General features: G+C 37.5%; 1 protein-coding gene across 2 annotated transcripts in view; it reads right to left on the bottom strand.

Annotated features, from left to right (window-relative positions):
* The window catches only part of LOC150096359 (AP-1 complex-associated regulatory protein-like), a 171,339-nt gene extending 151,514 nt beyond the window's left edge, over positions 1–19,825 (bottom strand). The window contains exon 1 of one of the 2 annotated variants that reach the window (XM_090409375.1): positions 19,171–19,825. The gene's annotated coding sequence lies outside the window, so the exon portion shown is untranslated. The remainder of the gene's footprint in view (positions 1–19,170) is intronic. The other variant, XM_090409376.1, reaches the window with a different exon arrangement.
* Positions 19,826–20,211: the final 386 nt, after the last annotated feature.

Raw genomic sequence — 20,211 nt, 5'->3', positions numbered from 1 at the left:
GGCAGTGCCGGCCTGGTTGGTCGAGTGGTTAGCATATCTGCTCTCCAGCCAAAAGGCTGCAGGTTCAAATCCAGCTATGGGTATGGATGTTTGTGATTGTCTGTGAAAATACTAGTGGTGGTTGGTGGTAGACGGTGTTGATGTAGATCACAAAGGTAGTTGTGGTTGGTGAAGCAGTGGGGATGGAGAGTTGTAGAGTAGGTGCCCTCCCTTGATGAGTCTTTGGATTTCCTGGAGGTATCACTTAATAATATTAATAACATGTGATGCATTCTGGTAGTATCGAAGAGATAAAGATCTCATTCTGGCTCATAAAAAAGGATCTCAGCAATACATAAATCATGAGACAGATCTCTCCCAACTTAGACTGACACCTTTGGCCTTTCATGATATAAACACATCATATCAATAGCTTCCTCAGCCACCAAAAAACCTAGGCATTCTTTTCTATCCCAATTACTACTTTTTAACAATCCAGGTACTAACTCTACAAATCCCAAATCCACCCATATTTAAAATACTGTTCACATGTTTGGGGGTTGTGAATCTGAAATCTTCCTAAAAATTCTGAATGACATCTGGAGGAGAACAAATTGGCTAATGACTGACTCATTTAACAACTATCACAGATGCACTGGTTTGACTCTGTGTGTTTTCTACAGGTACTTCCATGGACACTGCTCCTCTCCTCTGACTGGCATAATTCTACTTTCCAGAAAGCCTGTTGAAAAAAAATGAGTGACATATGCTAAATATCCCTTTTCGGTCCAAATGAAGAGCGACTGAATCTGCTTCTCATTCTCCTCTTTTATTCCAATTTCCTCTGAAACAGCCATCCTCATTATGTGTTCCCAAAACTAATAACATCCATCTCTTCAAGAAAATGTCAATAGATGTCTTCTTCTGGGGTGCTTAAGGGTGAAAGCTGTATAACTGAGAAACCTCCACATAGCCTTTAACCACCTAACCGGCCAGGAGTCTATAGATGTCAAGATTACCATGGATGTGAAGTGCATATTAAAATTGTAATACCATTCATATTACAGTGAAATATATGATGGATACGAAACCTATGAGGATGTGTATTTCACCAATAATGGCCGATTAGATGGTTAAAGGAATGTGGAGACCAGGGCTTCTGACCTTATGTCCAATCCTCGCCATCTCGTGGTGAACCCTGTTGGGTATCTACCTGGATGCTGAATAAACGAGGATGGGCTGGCAATTTTGGATTTAGCCGACCAAATTGTATTCTTATTGGCTTAAAACAAAATAAAATACAAAATGATGGTACAACATGACAAAATTTCATGCCGGCTGGGTTGTCGCCCAGTTAAACAAGGCCCCCGTTGTTTTCGCCAGGGAACCAGGGCGAATAGCGAAAAGTCAGCTACGGGAAAAAATCTGAAAGCACACCCCAACACAATATCACCAGAATTAAAGATCGGTACTATCAACATAAGAAGCCTGAATGGCAAAGAAATGGAGCTAGCTGAGGAATTAGATAAGTACCAGACCAACGTAATAGGGACGACTGAAACAAAAAAAGACAAAAACTGGTGAGATCTTCTGAGCAATAAATACAAAATGTTATATTCAGGCAATAACAATCAAGGAAAAGAAAAAGTAGCCATAGTATTCAACACTAAATACGAGGCTAATCTTCTTGAATGGCAAGCAGTCTCAAGTAGAGTGATGTGGGCAAATATGAGAAAGAGGAACTGGACAATGAGACTTATTTTTGCCTATAGTCCCACAGAAGGTTCTACTAAGGTAGAAGTGGAGGAATTTTTTGACACTTTAGAAAAAGCAACTGACACAATGAAAAAGGAAAAGTTGGTCCTTGTTGGGGATCTAAATAGCAGAATAGGAAATGATTGTCAGACATACAAAAATATTTTGGGGAAATTTGGAGAAAAAAAGCAAAGCTAATAATAAAGGCAATTACCTGTTGGATTTCTGCTCAGGACATGGACTGGTTATTACTAACACAATGTTCCAACATAAAAATGTGCACAAATTCGCATGGAGAGAAGAGACAAGGAATAAGAAAAGTGTCATTAACTATGTTATTGTTGACAGTGATATATTTCCCTGGTGCAGGACACCAGAGTGTACAGAGGATTTGAAATTGGGACTGATCACCACTTCATCTTGAGCAGGATAAGCTGTATTTCATATTGAAACAAACAACATGTAAGAAAGTTTTAAAGTGAATAAAAGTTGAGCAGATCTCAGATGTGAACTGTTTGTGTATTTTAGTAGCCTATGCACAACATCATTCAAGAAAAAATGAAAGAGTTTGAGAACAGGAACCAAATCTTGGAGATTCAGTGGCATGCAGTGAAGAAAACACTGATTGATTCAGCCAGAGAGGCATGTGGTGAGATTGTCTGTAAGGATAGAAAACTCAGAACTCCATGGTGGACACAGGAAGTTAAAGAGGAAGTGAAAGAAAAGAAGAAAGCATATCAAAAGTTCCTGGCAAATAAGTCAGCTTGTGCTCTTAGAGAATACAGAGACAAATGTAAGAAGGCTAAATACTGTGTAAAACTATCTAAACAAAAGTCATGGGAAGACTTTGGTAAGAACATAAAAAATAAATATCAAGAAGGTGGCAAGATATTCTGGAGATTGATGAAGAGCTCAGAAATGGAAGAAAGAGTTCAGTAAAAGGAATTAGATATGATAAAGGTGACATGAAAACGGGAGAAATAGATATCCTTGAAGTATGGAATAATTACTTTGAAAAATTGCTAAATGAAACAAGCATTAATGACAGCACAGTAAAAACACTCAACAGGTATGCAGTCAGGAACACAATCCATACTTGAAGAAAAAGGGAATGAGAGAGATGTATGGGAGTGCTAGAAGAGGAGAGAATGGAAACAGTAGGGGAGAGAGAGGTATGGGAAAGCTAGAAGAGAGAATAGCAGTAGAGGAGAGTAAATGAGAGAGACCTATGGGAATGAAAGAAGAGGAGAGAATGGAAACAATAGGAGAGAAGGAATGGTAAGAGGAATAATGTATGGCGACTCAATGATCCATGGTGTTCAAGATAGGATGCGTGAGGAGTGTTTACCAGGAGGAACAATAGAAAGGGTGGCTATGGCAATTAAGAGAGGTGAAAGGGTGGATGAGATGATTGTGATGGTAGGAACAAATGACTTGAGTGGTAATGTAAGTCGGGCAGCGAGAGATATGAGATTTTTGATTGAGACTGTACAGAAGAAGACAGAGAGAGGAAAAATAGTGTGCTTGTTGCCTGGGTATGATAATGATGAGCTGAGCAGAAGAGCGGTGATATTGAATAGCATAACAGTGAGAATGTGTGACAAGAGAGGACTGGTATATGTGGATGCTTAGAGTGCATTTGATGAAAGAGAGGAATTGTATGCGAGAGACCACTTACATTTGAATGAGGAAGGACGCAGGCATCTGGAGAGATTGCGGTTCTGAACAAGTCAGTGTGTCCCAGGGAGGATGATAGCAGGGGTGGCCTCTTGTGGGAATGGGTACTTGGGAGAAGGGGGACGACATCAGGTAACACTGAGCCCAGTGGAGTCTAGAGGGGATAAAGCTGAGTATAGAAACAATGGCATTTATATGCTTTATACTAATGCCAGGAGTATCCAGAATAAGGGAGAGGAATTGGTGCTGCAGATAGCATCAGCCTGGCCAAAAGTTATTGGGATCACTGAGATGTGGGTGACAGAAGGGGATATAATAACAGGAATAGAAGTCACTGGGTACAGCATTTTTCGTCAGAATAAGAGGGAAAAGCGTGGTGGTGGGGTGCTGCTTATGATAAGTGATGACCTATGTCCTCTAAGAGTGGAGGCTTTGGAAGGAAGTGAGACAAATGATTTTGAGAGCATATGGTGTGAGGTAGAGGTAGGCAAGACAGGATATTTAGTGGGGTGTTGCTACAGACCCAGGAGCACAGAGATGGGGACCAGGATATGTTTAGACAGTTACGTCTGGCAAGTGCAAGAAGAATGATTGTTATGGGAGATTTTAACTACAGTAGTATAAATTGGAGAGAGGAAGATGCATGTAGCAATAGAGGAATGGAATTTCTAGAATTCTTGAGGGACAAATGTCTTAGGCATTTGTAACAGAGGGAACAAGAGGTTCAAGAGTTTTGGATTTGGTTATAGCATCAGAAGAGTTGATAATAACTGAGATGACATCTCTCACACCAGGTGGAGAGAGTGACCATATGGTTTTGACTTGGAAAATGAATAGACATGCAAGAGTATCAAAGAGACAGGAACTTATGTGGAATTATAAAGCAGGTGATTATAATAGTCTTAGACGTCAACTTCGGGAAGTTTCATGGAGGGAGGAATTGGAAGGCCAGGATATCATTAGTGCGTGGGAAATTGTGAAAGAATATTTGTTAGCAGCAATGGTAAGTTGTATATCACGAGTGAAGAAGAGGACACAATTGGGAGTAAAGTGGATAACAAACAATATTAAACAGGAATTGCATGCAAAAAAGAGGCTATGGAAGAGATATAAGGAGACAGGTGAAGAGAAGATGCATGAAGAATATAAGACACAGGCCAGAAGAGTGACTAGTGTGGCAAGGAAAGCGAAACTGGAATATGAGAGGAGATTGGCCCTAAGATCCAAAGAAAATCCTAGGGAATTTTTTAGCTATGTGGCCAGTAGGAGGAGAAATGACTGTGGAAGAATGATGTGGGATAAAAATGGGAATAGAGTGACTGATGCAGAGGACATAGTGGAATTGTTCAATGAACACTTTATTGGAGTATTTCATTCTAGAGGAGTCAGTTTTAATGCTAGAGGGATAGGGCTGGTTTGAGGTTTAGATGTACAGGAGGAGAGTGTGTGTTTCAGATACTGAGTACTCTGGATGTCAGTAAAGCTTTGGGACTGGATGGTATTTCAACACGAGTTTTGAGAGAATGTGCTAGGGAAATGACAGTGCCTTTAACCTGGCTTTTCAATGAAAGTCTGGCTGTGGGAAAGGTGCCCAGGGAATGGAAGGAAGGTAAGATAGTGCCACGTAAGAGTGGTAACAGACTGGAAGTGTCTAATTATAGGCTAGTCTGTGTGTCATCAGTAGTTCTTAAGATCTTGGAGATAGTAGTGAGGGACCGTATACAGCATTGGGCAGATGAGGGTAATGTTATCTGTGAGAGTCAACATGGATTTGTGAAAGGGCACTCTTGTTTTAGCAATATGCTAGCCTTTTATAATAAAGGTTACAAGAACATTAGATGAGGGAAAGGCATAAACTGCAATTTTCTTAGACTTAGCGAAGGCATTTGACAGGGTGCCACATGATAGGCTGATATTTAAGTTGGAGCATATGGATCTGGATGTCAGATTGGTCAACTGGATTAAGGATTGGCTGTCTGATAGGTATCAGAGAGTTGTGTATGGTGGAGCAGTTTCAAGGAGGCAGAGAGTTACAAGTGGTGTCCCACAGGGCTCAGTACTTAGGACCTATATTATTACAGACCGGATAAAATCATATCACGGGCTGCATCTGACCCGTGGGCCGTAGTTTGGAGACCCCTGCTCTAGAATGTCAAGTATGAGGAAAGATTGAGAAGATGCAACTTGCAGAGCTGGTGGATAAGAGGAGGAGGGGATATATGATAGAGACCTACAAGTTATTAAGGAGTTGTTATAGGATCAATGCTGGAGAGGTTCTGCAGAAAATAGTGGGAGATCGGGGGGGGACCAGCAGTCATCTCTGGAAGCTGTATAAGGAGGGTGTGAGTAGGGGAGTGAGAAGCATATTTTTATGCATGCAGAGTTGTGAATGATTGGAATGCCTTGCCTGAGAGTGTGGTGTCTGCAGAGAATTTGAGTGTTTAAAGCACGGTATGATGAGATGTGTTTGATAAAAGGACCTCCTAGATGAGTATTTGATTCCTTGGAATCTTGGGTAATAATAATAATAATAATAATAATAATAATAACAAAGATCTGTATTTAAGTTTTGTCAATCTGGAAAAGGCATATGACAAGAATGCCAAGAGAGAAGCTATTCAAAATGCTACAGTTATATGGTGTCAATGGGGCATTATATCAAGCAAGACTTAGTCTTTATTTGAGTTGTAAGTCAGCAGTTAGAATTGAAGGAAGTAAAGAAAGATGGTTTAATGTTAAATCTGGTGTCAAACAAGGATGTACACTGTCCCCTCTGTTATTCATTATCTACATGGATCACATTATGAAGGAAAGTAGTATTAAACTGATATCAAAATTGGAGAATCTCAGCTCTTTGCTTTATACAGACGATGTTGTTGTTATTATTATTATTATTTGACATCTCCATGAAGTCCAAAGACTCATTGAGGGAGGGCACCTACTCTACAATTGTCTGTCTCCACCCATCATCCGCCAACCGCATCAACTACACCAACGCCATCTACTATCCACGACCACTACTAGTATTTTCACAGACAATCACAAACATCCATGCCCACGGCAGGATTCGAACCCGCAGCCTATTGGCTGGAGAGCGGAGACACTAACCACTTAGCCAACCAGGCCAACAAAACATTTAATGCCCTGGGTGGGCATTATACTTCTAAATAAATCTGCAAGATTCCCTGACTACATTGAATAACTGTTGTATAGATATGGTATGAAGGTCAGCAATAACAAGACAAAGACAATGAAAATAGGCAGAAGCATTGAAAATATCAACTGTTTTATGAATGGAGAACCTGTAGAACAAGTAAAGCATTTCAGCTACTCAGTATTAATTCTGAACTTCATTAAACTTCATTTTTAATGAAGATGGTAAATTAAATATGGAAATAAACAACTGAATAAACAAAGCTAGTATGGTAGGAAGTCAACCAAATAAATTTATATGGAATAAGAGAGAAATTGGTCAAAACACTAAATTAGCTGTATACAAGACTGTGTTCAAACCAGTTTTAACTTATGGATCTGAGAGCTGGGTGAGAAGCAAAACACTTGACCAAAGACTAGAGACCGCAGATATGAGAGTCCTGAGAAAGATTAGGGGCATGAACAGATGGCATTAATGGCAATATCATTATTATTATTATTATTATTCCGGGCAACTCCAAGCAGTCGACAGACTCATCAAGGGAGGCACTAACATCATGTCAAGAACAACAACTATTCGACATTCACACAGTATCTATCATACCTCGCCTTGAACTCATTCACGGTCATTACACCCACAACAGACTCTGGCAGCTTATTCCACCCATTCACCACTCTCCATGTGGTATCCTGTCAAATCATATTTAAAAATAGGATATTAGGAAAGAACTTGAGATTGTCAGCATCCAGGAATGCGATAGCAGAGCTAATTTCAGGTGGTATGGTCATTTAAACTGAATGGGAGAGGAAAGATTAGCAAAACAAGTGTTCTCTGCCCAGTTGGCAGGAAAAAGACCCAGAGGAAGACCAAGATATAGGTGGAGTGATACAGTACAAAGTGCCTTAGAAGATAGAAATATAAGACTTGATAATATTGGAGTCTTGACAATTAACAGACTGATTTGGAGAAAAATTGTAAATAGGAAGTGAGTAGTAATGTACATTTTTCATGTAGTACTATCATATCCTGTGACACCCCTTGAGGGTATATGACAGGAATTTGATTATGGTGTCTTCTTCTTTCCTAACCCTCACTTGCACTTCACACTGCACTGCAGTGCTATAGGACCTTCTACCTCTCATATATGGGTTTATTAGAAGTAAATAAACCATAAGTGAATGAAATAATGAATATGCTAGACTGGTAAAAAAAGCTGTGGCAGCAGATGATATATAACCACAAGTTTTAGGAAATGAGCTAAAAACTTTGATGTACTTTGACCTGGTTGTTTAATAGTAGTCAATAAGTGTCTCAAAGGAATAGAAAAAGGGCAAAGTAGTTTATTTTATTATTTGTGTGGGGTTCCTCCCAATCCTCAACCGCTCCTTTGAGCCCTCCTAATGAAGGATTAAGTATGTATTTTTGTAGCAGCATGTGTTCACAGGGCCAGTTTGCCTGATCTAAGGGACGAAAAAAACCCTCTACTTCCGTATGAGACCGGTTAACTCACCTTTAATCAAAAGAGACCAGATAAAGGTTCCTCGCGTCATGGATGGGAATCAAACCCAGGTCTTTCCGACCAAAGAGCTTCATCTATACCAACTGAGCTACAGAGGCTCTAGCAAAATAGTGCTAGCGTACAAAAATTATGTAAGACAGATATTTCGAATTACATACCAGTATATCTATATATAGTTGTGGTTAAAGTATTGGAGAACTTGGTCAGGAATAAAATACAGGATTGAGTTGAGATGCATAATTCTTTATGATTAATAGCATGGGTTTTTATAAAGGTATTTTTTTAAAATAATCTATTTGCATTTTATGAAAAAATGACAAATATACTGATAAGGGGAGTCATATATAATGATATTTTTGGATTATGAGAGGTATTTGACAGACTATCACATGAAAAGTTGGTGTACAAACAAGGAAGGTGGACAACAGACCATGCAGATGGACAGAACATTAGTTGTGAAAAATGCTGACAAGTTGTGTAGGGGTAACATCTGGAATTAAAAGGAAGGAAACCAGTGGTGTGTAATGCAATTTTATTCTTGGACTGCTACTATTCAACTTATTTATTAATGATGCAGAAACGTGTAAGCATGTGCATGCAACTGCTGAAGAAGATGGATCCGATTCATGATCTGGAGGGGGTGATGTTGTTAAAATCTTCCTAACTTCCACAATATGCAAGGGTTATGAAGGTTACTGTGTACTGTCCTATGATAATGAGGACAGTGACCAGCAGAGATAAGTTGTTGTAGCACCACTTATGGCTTTGATCAAACTACTCATTGACTGCTGTGAGAAAATTTGGTGACTTTGATTTCATTGTTTATAAGGAATCTCTGAAGAAAATCCAGAGATGAGTGACTAAGATAATATCAGGACTCTTGATTGTTGGTTATGGAAAATAGTTGAGAAAATGCAAATTGCTAGTTTATTTTAGTGAATAAGAAGAAAAGAAGTTGAATATGTTGCTCAAGTATGTTGTGAATGAATATTTTTAGCCCTGCATCTTAAGAAAACAATGTAGAATTCACATTATTTCAGACAAAACTATTATAGCATGGAACAATGAAATAGCAGCAATTGTCTGCAAAATTCTCCTTGGGCCAACTATCATGATGGCTAAGAACAAGGTTTCCCAAATTGTGTTCAACGGAACACCAGTGCTACTCGGAAAGTGAATAAGTGTTCCGTGATGTCAGTGACCAAGCCGTATATTTTTAAACATGAAAGTAATTCAGGAAAGGGAATACCGCTGTTTATGACTGGTCATAAAAATTGCCTGCAAGCCGATTACAACAATGGGCAGCATATACTCTGTTCTCAAAACTGAATGAAATAACATCTGTGCTGCAAATGTTAGTGACCAATCAGCAAGGAAGTATAAAGAAAATTTTTCCACTGAAATTGAAGATCAAGGTAGTCTGTATCCGGTTCTCAAATCTAGTAATACTGAATACTTTCTTTGCAAGTTCATATTGTAGGGTAAAAATGCTTGTTTCGAAACCATAGTGCATTGATTTTTTAAAAATAATAGGCCTACAGATTTAAATTTTAATATGAATAAGAGACAAGGGACTTTGTTTAATTTTGGTGTTAAGAAATGTCTTTCTTATTGAAGGTGTTTGTAATACAACAAACAGTGATTCATCCACCTCCAGCCTACAAAGCAATCTCCAGGATGTACAAAAGGAGGGGAATACTACCAGCACACAGGAGAAAAAGTCTGCATTCACTCGTAAGTACTTATAATGATATTATAAATTTTTGATCATCATGGGATATGTCAATGAAAATTATCACAAATTAATTTAATGATGTTGGCCTGAGGAAATTACAATATACTACAAGATTTCATTAGTCCAGTGATCAATAACTGATTTAAATGTAATTTTATATTTATCAATATGTCACATCGTATACATAAGTGTACTAATACTCTTTATGATTATGTCATAATTAATTATTAATACATTACAAAATAACCAAGGTATTCTGTGAAAATTTCAGAATTTGTAAAGTGTTCTGCCGAAGAAAAAATCTGGGAAATGCTGGCTAAGAGAATGGTTTCCCAACAATCATCAAAAAAGCTAGTTAAAATGGCCTCATCTACTCTTTTTTGGGGAATAAAAGGTGTTACATGATTTATTTATTCAGGATTCTAGTTTTATTAAGATTTGGTCCAAACAACACAGTTGTCAAAATTGATGTTCCTTTCCTATAAAATAAATGATTCTTCAAAAATTCCTTTCAAATATATAGTAATCTACAGTTTATCTGACCTACAATCAACTGATCCTTGCATGTCAACTGACTCTGACCCTTCAATTATAAGAATTATTATTATTATTGTTGTTCTGGGCAACTCCAAGGAGTCGACAGACTCATCGAGGGAGGCCCTAACATCATGTCAAGAGCAACTATTCAACATTCACACAGTATCTATCATACCTTGCCTTGAACTCATTCATGGTCGTAGCACCCACAACAGACTCTGGAAGCTTATTCCACTCATTCACCACTCTCCAAGTAAAAAAACCTAGCTCTAACACCCTTGTCAACCACGCTCTTGCCCAGCTTCCATTCATGGCTCCTAGTCCTCCCACCACCAGTCATATTTTCAAAAATATCTTCTGGATCAATCTTATAGAAACCCTTCAGTAATTTGAATGTCTCAATCATATCACCCCTCCTTTGCCTATCGACCAATTTCTGCAACACACAAATCTTCAACCTATTCTCATAAGGTTTATTCCACAGACCTGCTATCATCTTGGTCACTCATCTCTAGATCCTCTCCACTTCCTCCCCATCACAAAGAAACCCTGGTGCCCATAACTGGGCACAGTAGTCCAGATGGGGTCTTATCAAGGCTCGATACAGAGGAACAACAACTTGTTTGCATGCATGCATGCAAACAAGTTGTTGTTTGCATTATTACTGCATGCATGCACGCGCACACACAGCCATTGTCAATTCACTGTCGGATGGCCTTTCCAAGATTACTCAAAAACTATTTGTCCATGGCTCTCCTTTCCCATCACCCCTGCAAATCTGATGATATCATCAATCCACCATGATTTAGGTCAGTGTTGTGGTCATTTTTCTTCTTGTGGAATATAATCCAGTACTTCTTTTGTCCACTGCTGATCTTGTCTTCAAGCAATATGCCCAGTCGTCCACTGCCACTTCAGATGTTTCACTCTTCCTATGATGTCAGAGACTTTGGTTTCATTTCTTATTCGTATATTCCTTTTGTGATCTAGTCTTGTGATACCAAGCATACTTGGTATCAACAAGACTACTCAAGTATGAGTAGTCTTTTTTTCATACTAAATTGCGTTGTTCTTAATTTTTGAAGTTCTTTTGCATTTAGTGTCCATGTTTCACAGCCATACATCCATATAGGAAGAATTCATTGTGAAAAACGTTTTTCTTCAGGCATTATGGTAGTTGGGTTTTGAATACTGATTGTAATTTTCCGAATGCTTTCCACCAAGCATCATGCATCTTTTAATTTCCCCCATGATATTTTGTTCCATCGAATCTGTTGTCCTAACTATATGTAATGATCTACTTCTTTCATTTCATCATTATTGATTTTTATTATTTCTGGTTGGACATAGTTATTGAACACAACTTGGGTCTTCTTTACATTTATCTTTAGGCTAGCTGTTTTGCTAGCAATTTGGAATTCATGGATACAAGTCTGAAATTCATGCACAGTGAAGTAAGGATAACTATGTCATCTGCAAAGTGCAAGCATGCACACATATATTTTTATGCTCTTCCCTATTGCACTGTTTACAAATTTATTTATGTCAAGTATAAAGTGTTCCTAATCTTGTTCTGGTGAACAGGTATTATTTTTCGTGATATCTTTTTATTTTGTAGACTCGAAAAATACCTTTTTGTCCGTTCTTGAAAAAGTATAAACAATGCTTTCAAGCTTTGAAAATGGTTCTATGTATTCATAATTTGAGTTTGTGATTCATTCTTAAATTCAGTAAGTAAGATGATAAATTCATATCCTTCACTCTCTTGGTATCTGGAAAGTATTTTTCAAGTAGTCAAGTGTTTCGGTAAAAAAGCTAATAAAATAAACTTTTTTCTTATACTGAATCAATTTCTCAGAGTCATACAACCAACAAGGTTATCTAGGTGGGGGTAGATAAAAAATCTGGAGCAAATCTAGAGCGCCCTCCTGGCTGGCAGAGTGGTTAATGTATTCGCTCTCCAGCCAAAAGGCTGCGGGTTCAAACGCCGTGGGCATGGATGTTTGTGATTGTCTTTGGAAATACTAGTGGTGGTGGTGGTGGGTGGCAGTAGATGGCGTTGGTGTAGTTGCAGTCAGTTGGTGGATTGAGTAGTGGAGACAGAGTCGTAGAGCAGGTGCCTTCCCTCGATGAGCCTTTGGACTCCCTGGAGATGTCTAATAATAATAATAATAATAATAAAAATTTTAGACTACACTATCATTTCTGTAATATGACGCTGCAATAACTCTTTGTTTGCTTTCTAAAAAACAGGTTGCATTAGAGAAATCTGGTGATAGCCAGAGTCATGAGGATACATCAGGGGAGTTAAATGGATACATAGCATCATTAAGGAAGAAACACACACACACAAAAATATATTATAGAAGGAATATAATGGAAAATGTGATGAGTAAGCTCACAAATAGTAGCAACCACAGGTAAAATGCATGACCAGAATGAATCAAAATCAGATGATGAGATGTAAAGAAAAGACCAAAGAGTTCTTTCAACAGATGGCACATAAAAGGAAGAATGATTATGAAACAATAACTTTAATTAATACAAATGGTAGAGTAATAGCAGCAGAAGGAATACTGAGTGGTCATTTTCAAGGGTGTATCAGAGTATCATCCAGAAGACTGTATAAGTGGTGACTGATGTAATAATAACCAACATGAAAATGGAGGTAGATGAACTGGAGGTGTCTAAAATACAGTACTGCGCAATCTAGATTGAATATGGATGTAGAATTAGATGGATTACAAGAAAGAGCAAGAGGACTGGTAGTGCCAATGAACAAGCTATTTTAAGTTTCAGCACTCAGTGTCCCAAAGGAAATGGAAAGATAGCTCCATTACATAGGGGAGGAGAAACTTCAAGACAAAGGGATGCAAATATCTCAAGAGGATCTCAGAAAAATTGGTTGAAGCAGAAAAAAAATTCAGAAGTGAGTGGGTGTAAATATGATACTCTATGGCACACATGGCGTTGTTATGAAAAGAGAGATTTTAGTAATTTAATTTTCAGGTTACAGGAAAATTCATCGAAAAGTGAATTCATCGAAAGGCAATTCATCGAATGAACAATTCACCGAAAGACAATTTGTTGAAAATGCAATTCATCGAAAAACAATTCACCGAAAATTTTAAATTTTCGATAATGTTATGGAAAAAGTAATCCATTTAAAACAAAAACTGAACCATGCAGACAGCTTCTTACACCAACAACTTCTGCTAAGTCATTTAAGTCAGAGAGTTTTTGTAATACAGTACATAGTTTGGACACATTATTGCTTTTTCGCCCCGAATATAGCTGAACTGAAAACTGGAACGGTTCGACATTTTCTTGTAAAAGTTTCACATAGCGAATCTGAGTAAAATTCATCCCATAATAATTGCTGTATTGATGTCGAATATTACTACTAGCAACAACAATAATAATGAAGCCCACATAGTTCAGTTGGTAAAAACGAAGCCGTTTAGTTAGAAAGATCTGGGTAGTTGGATCCCATTTACGCATAATTTTTATCAGTCCTGTTCTGCTAAAGGTAAGTTAGCAGGCATAATATAGATACGGCTGGGCTTTTCTTCCGGAAACAGGCAAATCAGTCCCATGAACAGACATGAAACAGTTATCGGACAAGAAAGACTTTAAGAACCATATTGTTCTATAATTTTTCCCTATGAAAGTAGCATTGTAATCTCTTTATTCACGGTTCAGATTTTGTTCCAAATGGATCTATTTTCTCATAACATTTTCGAACATTTTAAATTTTCGGTGAACTGTTTTTTCGATGAATTGCATTTGTGACGAATTGTCGTTCGATGAATTGCCTTTTTGATGAATTGTCTTTCTTGCCTTTTCGATGAACTCTCCGGATACCAATTTTCAACAATAAAGTGATAGTTAAGTTAAATAACAGAAATGGCTACACTATAGTGATATTAGACTCTGCAAAAGGTATTTGATAGGATAGATACATGTAAATCTGTTGAGTATACTGAACCAAAAGGATGGCTGACAGATGTCAGAGATGGAAGTTTTTCCACTTTGTTATATTATAAATTAAAGATACCAAGAAATTATATACTTGGTTTAATCCTTTATCCAAGTAAGCAAACAAAGTTGGCTCCTGAAGTATTATCAGGACTGGGACAACTTATATATAGAGGCTAATGACTTCACATGTATATAGAGGCTAATGACTTGCCTTGGTATCCCATAATGCAAAGCATATCCTTGCAGACATGTATAATGCTATGCATTATGGGAAGGGTCTCTACCCAGACTGGTTTCACTATATAAGTGAAGGGTGGCCTCCAAAAATCAGGTGATCCCCTAGATCACTCTGAACCCAGCAAGTGCAAGCGATCCGAAGGATCATTTTACTCAGCGGTGGTTCCACTTAGTGACAAGCCCATCCTGCCACAGAGAGGAACTCTCAGTGTTGGCTCTGCCCGATGGCAGGCTCATCCCCACCACCAAGCAGAGCCATAAACTCCACGATGGCCCTACTCAGAGACAGGCAAAAACCCCCCAGAGCAGAGCCTCTCATATCTCAGGGCAGAGAGTTGTCCCAGTCCTGAAAATAATTCAGGCCAAACTTTGTTTGATTACACGTGGATAAAGGATTAAACCAAGTATATAATTTCTTGGTATCTTTAATTTTAGATGTCAAAGAGTAGTACTTATATACATGTATAGGTATACTATTGTTCTGCTATAACGAAGCAGAAGAGAGGTGAGCTGTGGTATGACATAAGCTTCTGTACTTGAGATAATGCTGTTTAATTAGTATATTAATGATACTGGAGATGATTTGAAGAGGAATATCCAGTTATTTGCTGATGCTAAACTGCAAAATGTAAAGTTATATACTATGGATTGAAAAGATTACACAAAATGTGACACAATATGTCTATGATACTGATGGGATTCCACCGTTAAAAAAACGGTGAGACTATGGATTTGAGGGTGACAGTGAAGGCAGAGTTGAAGTTAAGAAGACACTTTAAAAGTGAGTCAAATAATGCAGAAGATCATCTGGATGTTGAAAAACACAAATTCTGAGGGAAGTTAAGGTTTTGATAAAGCCTTACTAAGAGGTTTGTAGACATGTTCAGATCTGGTTTCCTGGCTCTTTGTGACGAGGAAGTGGTGAAGAGAAGGATTTAGAGGTGAACAAAATGGTGTCAGATATGCGAAAGAATGTTTCTGATGAAAGGCTAAAGGTTTATGAGTTACAAAACTTGGGTGTTTATAGAACGTTTTTTTTAGTACTTTCAGGGGACTTAGGCTCCTGCTGATCAAGTATCCTTAACTTCAAAAACTTTAATTCAGTAAGATAAGGTGGTTAGTCTTATGCTCACTCAAATATACTGTGCCTGTAAATGCATCTGTTCTTCTGGTCACTTTGCCTGTTTACAGGATTAAAAAACCCTGCCATCTTTGCATGAAACTGGCTAGCTCACCTTCAGTTAAGGCACTCTGTTAAGACCTACTATATGGGATGACATATCCATATAGTGGTCTTAACAGAGTACTTTAACTGAAAGTCTACCCCTTTTTCTCTGAAATATCTAGTAGGCACTGAAGAGTAACTTCAGATTAAAGAAGAGATCAAAAATTAACGAGTACACAGCAACTACATAAGACAAATAACAATATAATAATATACACTTATATAATAAGAATAAAAAATCTGAAGATATGTGTGTGTGTGTGTGTATATATATATATATATATATATAATTATTAATGCAAAGTAATACAATACAATAAAATATAAATAATATGAGAAAATAACAATAAAAAAAGTAATTTGGCCATTCAAATCTCCATATGAAATTATCAAAAGATGACTTAGCAGTGGCTTCTTTTTTTCTCTTTGGACCTTTAAGACCATGAAACATTAGGATCCATCATCCAATTGTTTTGTCCACATTTGTATTGAAATTAAAAACATCTCTGATGGCGTTATCCAGAAATTGTTATCATGAAAAAGCGTTACATTATGGAAACGTTGCATTCAAGATTTGCTTGAGCACATAGCAGAGAAAAAGTATGGTAAAGATGCTTTTAATGCATGCTGCAACACAAAAATCAACTTTGAAAACTTTTAAATATGCAGCAGGACACATGCATCTGGTACAGAATTTTTAAAAATAACTATCAAATAAGGTAATACTGAGACTCCAAAATGTTGGTTGTGCAGAGAGTTTTAAGGAATGTCAATTGTTGATTTCAAAGTTTGGTGGAAAGGAGGAAACAATGATGTGATACTTTAAGTTAGAGAGGGAATTTTACAGATTAATACAGAGAATTATTAAAAGAGAGCAAGGTAAGTTGTGTAAAGGTGGAGAGAAAAAGGGTGTGAGGAGTAGATTATTTTGTACATGGGGTGGTAGTTGAGTGCAACATGGTGCCAAAATGCATTGTGAATGTGAGGAACATAAATGAGTTGAAAGTTCAATACAATAGATGTTTCTAATTAAGTGGTCCTGTCACATCTGCTGACTCCATGGAGGTTATTGTAATAATAATTTAGAATTTGAGTCTGTCCTTCCAACTTAAGGCCAACATTGTGATATCCTCATGACTGCATTATGGAGGTGCTAAAGAATGACATGGAAACCAAATAAGGCTATGATCAAAAAAGGATATGACAATTAGATGTTTACCTGGAGAATGCTGAAAGAGTGGATTGGTTACCAGAATAAGTTATTATTATTACATGACACCTCCAAAGAGTCTGAGGTATACTCATCATGGAAGGGCACTGTATTATGCTATACAAGCTGTGAGTGACTAAGAAGAGATAGAATATATGTAAGAGGCCCACAATCGCCCACATTGTGTGAGTTGGAATAAGCCTCAAGCTATAAGTCCTAAGACTCTATGGAGATAATAATAATAATATGGGAGTTTTCCCAGAAATAATATCCATAATAATAATAAAATCATTCATCTTTCAATGTTTGGAATTACAACCAGCACAACTAAAGCTACAAAGCAAGTAAGTCATATCACTGATTGTGTGAGTGATTTTTTTCTGAATGGTTTGCCTGATTTGTGGGATGAAAACCTGCTTTCAGGAGAAAAAATCCTGAAAATACTGACTATCAGAAAAAAAAACCAAGAGCTTCATTGTCATCTACCATTAACCTCTACAGCTCTGGATGATCTGATCTCCTGGAAAAGAGAATTAATCAGCACATGATGCAGAGAACAAATGTTTGGTACATTTCTACCCACTTTGATAAGATTATACAGTCTGACCGACTGTTTATTAAAGTTCTTTTCTGCATCACATTTCCATCTTTTAATAATTGGTAAGTGGAAAAGTGTGGTAATTTAGCTTGCTCCACCTTTGCAACGAGTTTCCCGGTGTTGTACTACCTTACCCCAGTCCTGAAGATACTTTCAGGCAGAAACTTTGTTTGCTCACACTTGGATAAAGGATTAAACTAAATTTATTAGTCTAACCAAGTGAAAAATAAACTTTCAACATCTTTCTCTAAATCCAGAGTAATTTAATAAAAAGGTGGCACACCGTCTGGCAACTCCTATAGGTAGAGATAACCTTGCTAATGCTTCTACCTGGTATCTCCACTTGGACCTGGCTCCCACTGAAGAGACCTCAATACAGGTCGAAACTACCTACTCACTGATGAGACCCCAATGATGGTGGAAACCAGTGCGGGACGGATCTGGCTTTGAGAGGCTCCACTTGGAGGTAGGTTTTTGCTTGTCTCTGAGTGGGGCCACTGCTGAGATTATGGCTCTGCTTGGTGGTGGGTGAGCCTGCTACAGGGTAGAGCCAATGCTGAGAAGTTCTTCTCGGTGATGGGGTGAGCCTGTCATTGAGTGGAACAACGCTGAGTTTGGCGATCTTTCGGGATCGTCTTATTTTTAGAGCCCACTTCACCTATACATAAGGTCTGGGTAGTGGCCCTTCCTTTAATGCATAACATTATACATATCCACAAGGAGATGTGTTTTACATTATGGGAGATACTGAGATAGGAGTGATGTTTTCTTGCTCCACCTTTGCAACAAGTTGTCCGGTGTTGTACTACCTTACCCCAGTCCTGAAGATACTTTCAGGACTGGGGTAAGGTAGTACAACTTTGATTTTGTTTGCTCACACTTGGATAAAGGATTAAACTAAATTTATTAAAGAAAAGTGTGGTAACCCTGAATTGGTTTAAGGTGGTTCAATGATCTTTGCCCATAAGAGAATATGGACTTCCTGCGATGAGTCCTTCCTTCAACTCCACAGAGGTCAGGTGTTAATAATAATAGTAAGAGAATGTCCATCATTACTGAATTTAGCTGCTCTGATTGTGCTGAAGCATGCAAATAAGATAAGGTATAAAATTAAATGGCTTCTCAATGGAACTTTACATCCTGTCCCAGTTTCAGTATAGTACAGTTAATTATTAAGAAGTTTACTCATACCACAAGTTTTAAATTACTATGTACAAGCGACTTATGACTGTAGCTGGTATGCAGTAGTGGAGAAATTGGGGGATGGGGAAATCGGTATAATTTTGTAACAAGGTGTGTGTACGCGCGAATTGATAGCACATATTTTGATACGCTAGGGATAAGTGTAACCCGAAACTGTTTTGTTGAATGAGTGAAGTAAGAATGACATAAAATATAGCAAGGCAGATCAGTATTCCAATGCGCTTTTCATTATTCAAGTTTATTATGAAAGCAATGCAATTTAATGGATTAAATATTTTGGAACAAATAATAAACGAAGCATATACAACTCAAAAAGCAAAATATGTGTCATTTTATATTTAAATATAAAATTAGGCTTACCGCTGCTGTTCTTCGGGGCAGCAGCAGCAACAACAGCCAACACAAGAACCCATTATATTATTGATATTTCATTCACAATATACGAGTATATTTGCATTTGAGGGATCGTTAAAATACTTCATCAAATTTTTCATATTTTATTTAATCGTTCATATTTTAAATTTCAGTAAAAAAAAATGTCATGCAACCAGTTCACGTACAAGTTCTTCTACGTAGAGCATTTTGACCTGACACATTTAATTTACCTTACATTGCGACTTCTATGATTGCATACATCATCTACCTCTCATTGATGAACACCATTTCAACATCTCAAAAAATAAATTTGCTCTTCTCTCTTATCAAATATTACATACACGCAAACATGAGATCTCGATTACATTATTTCGTTTGTTGTTTTCCATAGTATCTTAATCCTAAGATCATTACATACGCGAAACGACCACCGATGGTATGGCTCTAGTCAACAGTAGTGTAAAAATATAAAAGTTTGCAAGAAACAAATATGTAATTTGCATTTCTTATGTAATTTTGAAATCAAAGATCACATTATTGTCCACATCTGTGTAGCGTAACTACTATAGTGTCAACTCTTGCAACGTGTATGTAGGTGGGGGAATGAATAACTGAGTAAACCTTCTGTGAGAGAGAAGGATCGAATAATAGTCACAGCCGCTGTTACAAGTTCATCCACTACTCCTCTGTGATCATCATTCAGAGACGACTAATGAGAAGAATTTCATTTTATTTCATGGGAAGTTTCCTAAAATTCGAAAATGCATATTTGCATTTTCTCACCCACGAATAATTCCGTACTTATCGAAAAAGATATTTTCAATTTATAAATATTTGTATATTATTAGATTAACAAGCCGTTCTCCCAGTCTCCTCCTGATTTTTATTTTATGAAGCTACAGAAGAAAGGAAAGACAAGTGTAGGTTTCATTCTCTTCACCAACTAGAAGAAACTTTTCGTTATGCCATTTTCCAGAAGATTAGAGAGTTAGTCGATATTTGATTTTTTTTTTTACGAAAATATCG

This window comes from Typopeltis vanoorti, chromosome 19, assembly GCF_054136105.1.
Source record: "Typopeltis vanoorti isolate ZY-2024b chromosome 19, IOZ_Tvanoo_1.0, whole genome shotgun sequence".
Taxonomy (NCBI): Eukaryota; Metazoa; Arthropoda; class Arachnida; order Uropygi; family Thelyphonidae; genus Typopeltis; species Typopeltis vanoorti.
The sequence above is the reverse complement of the archived record's forward strand: the minus strand, read 5'-3'. Positions and strand labels throughout refer to the sequence as shown.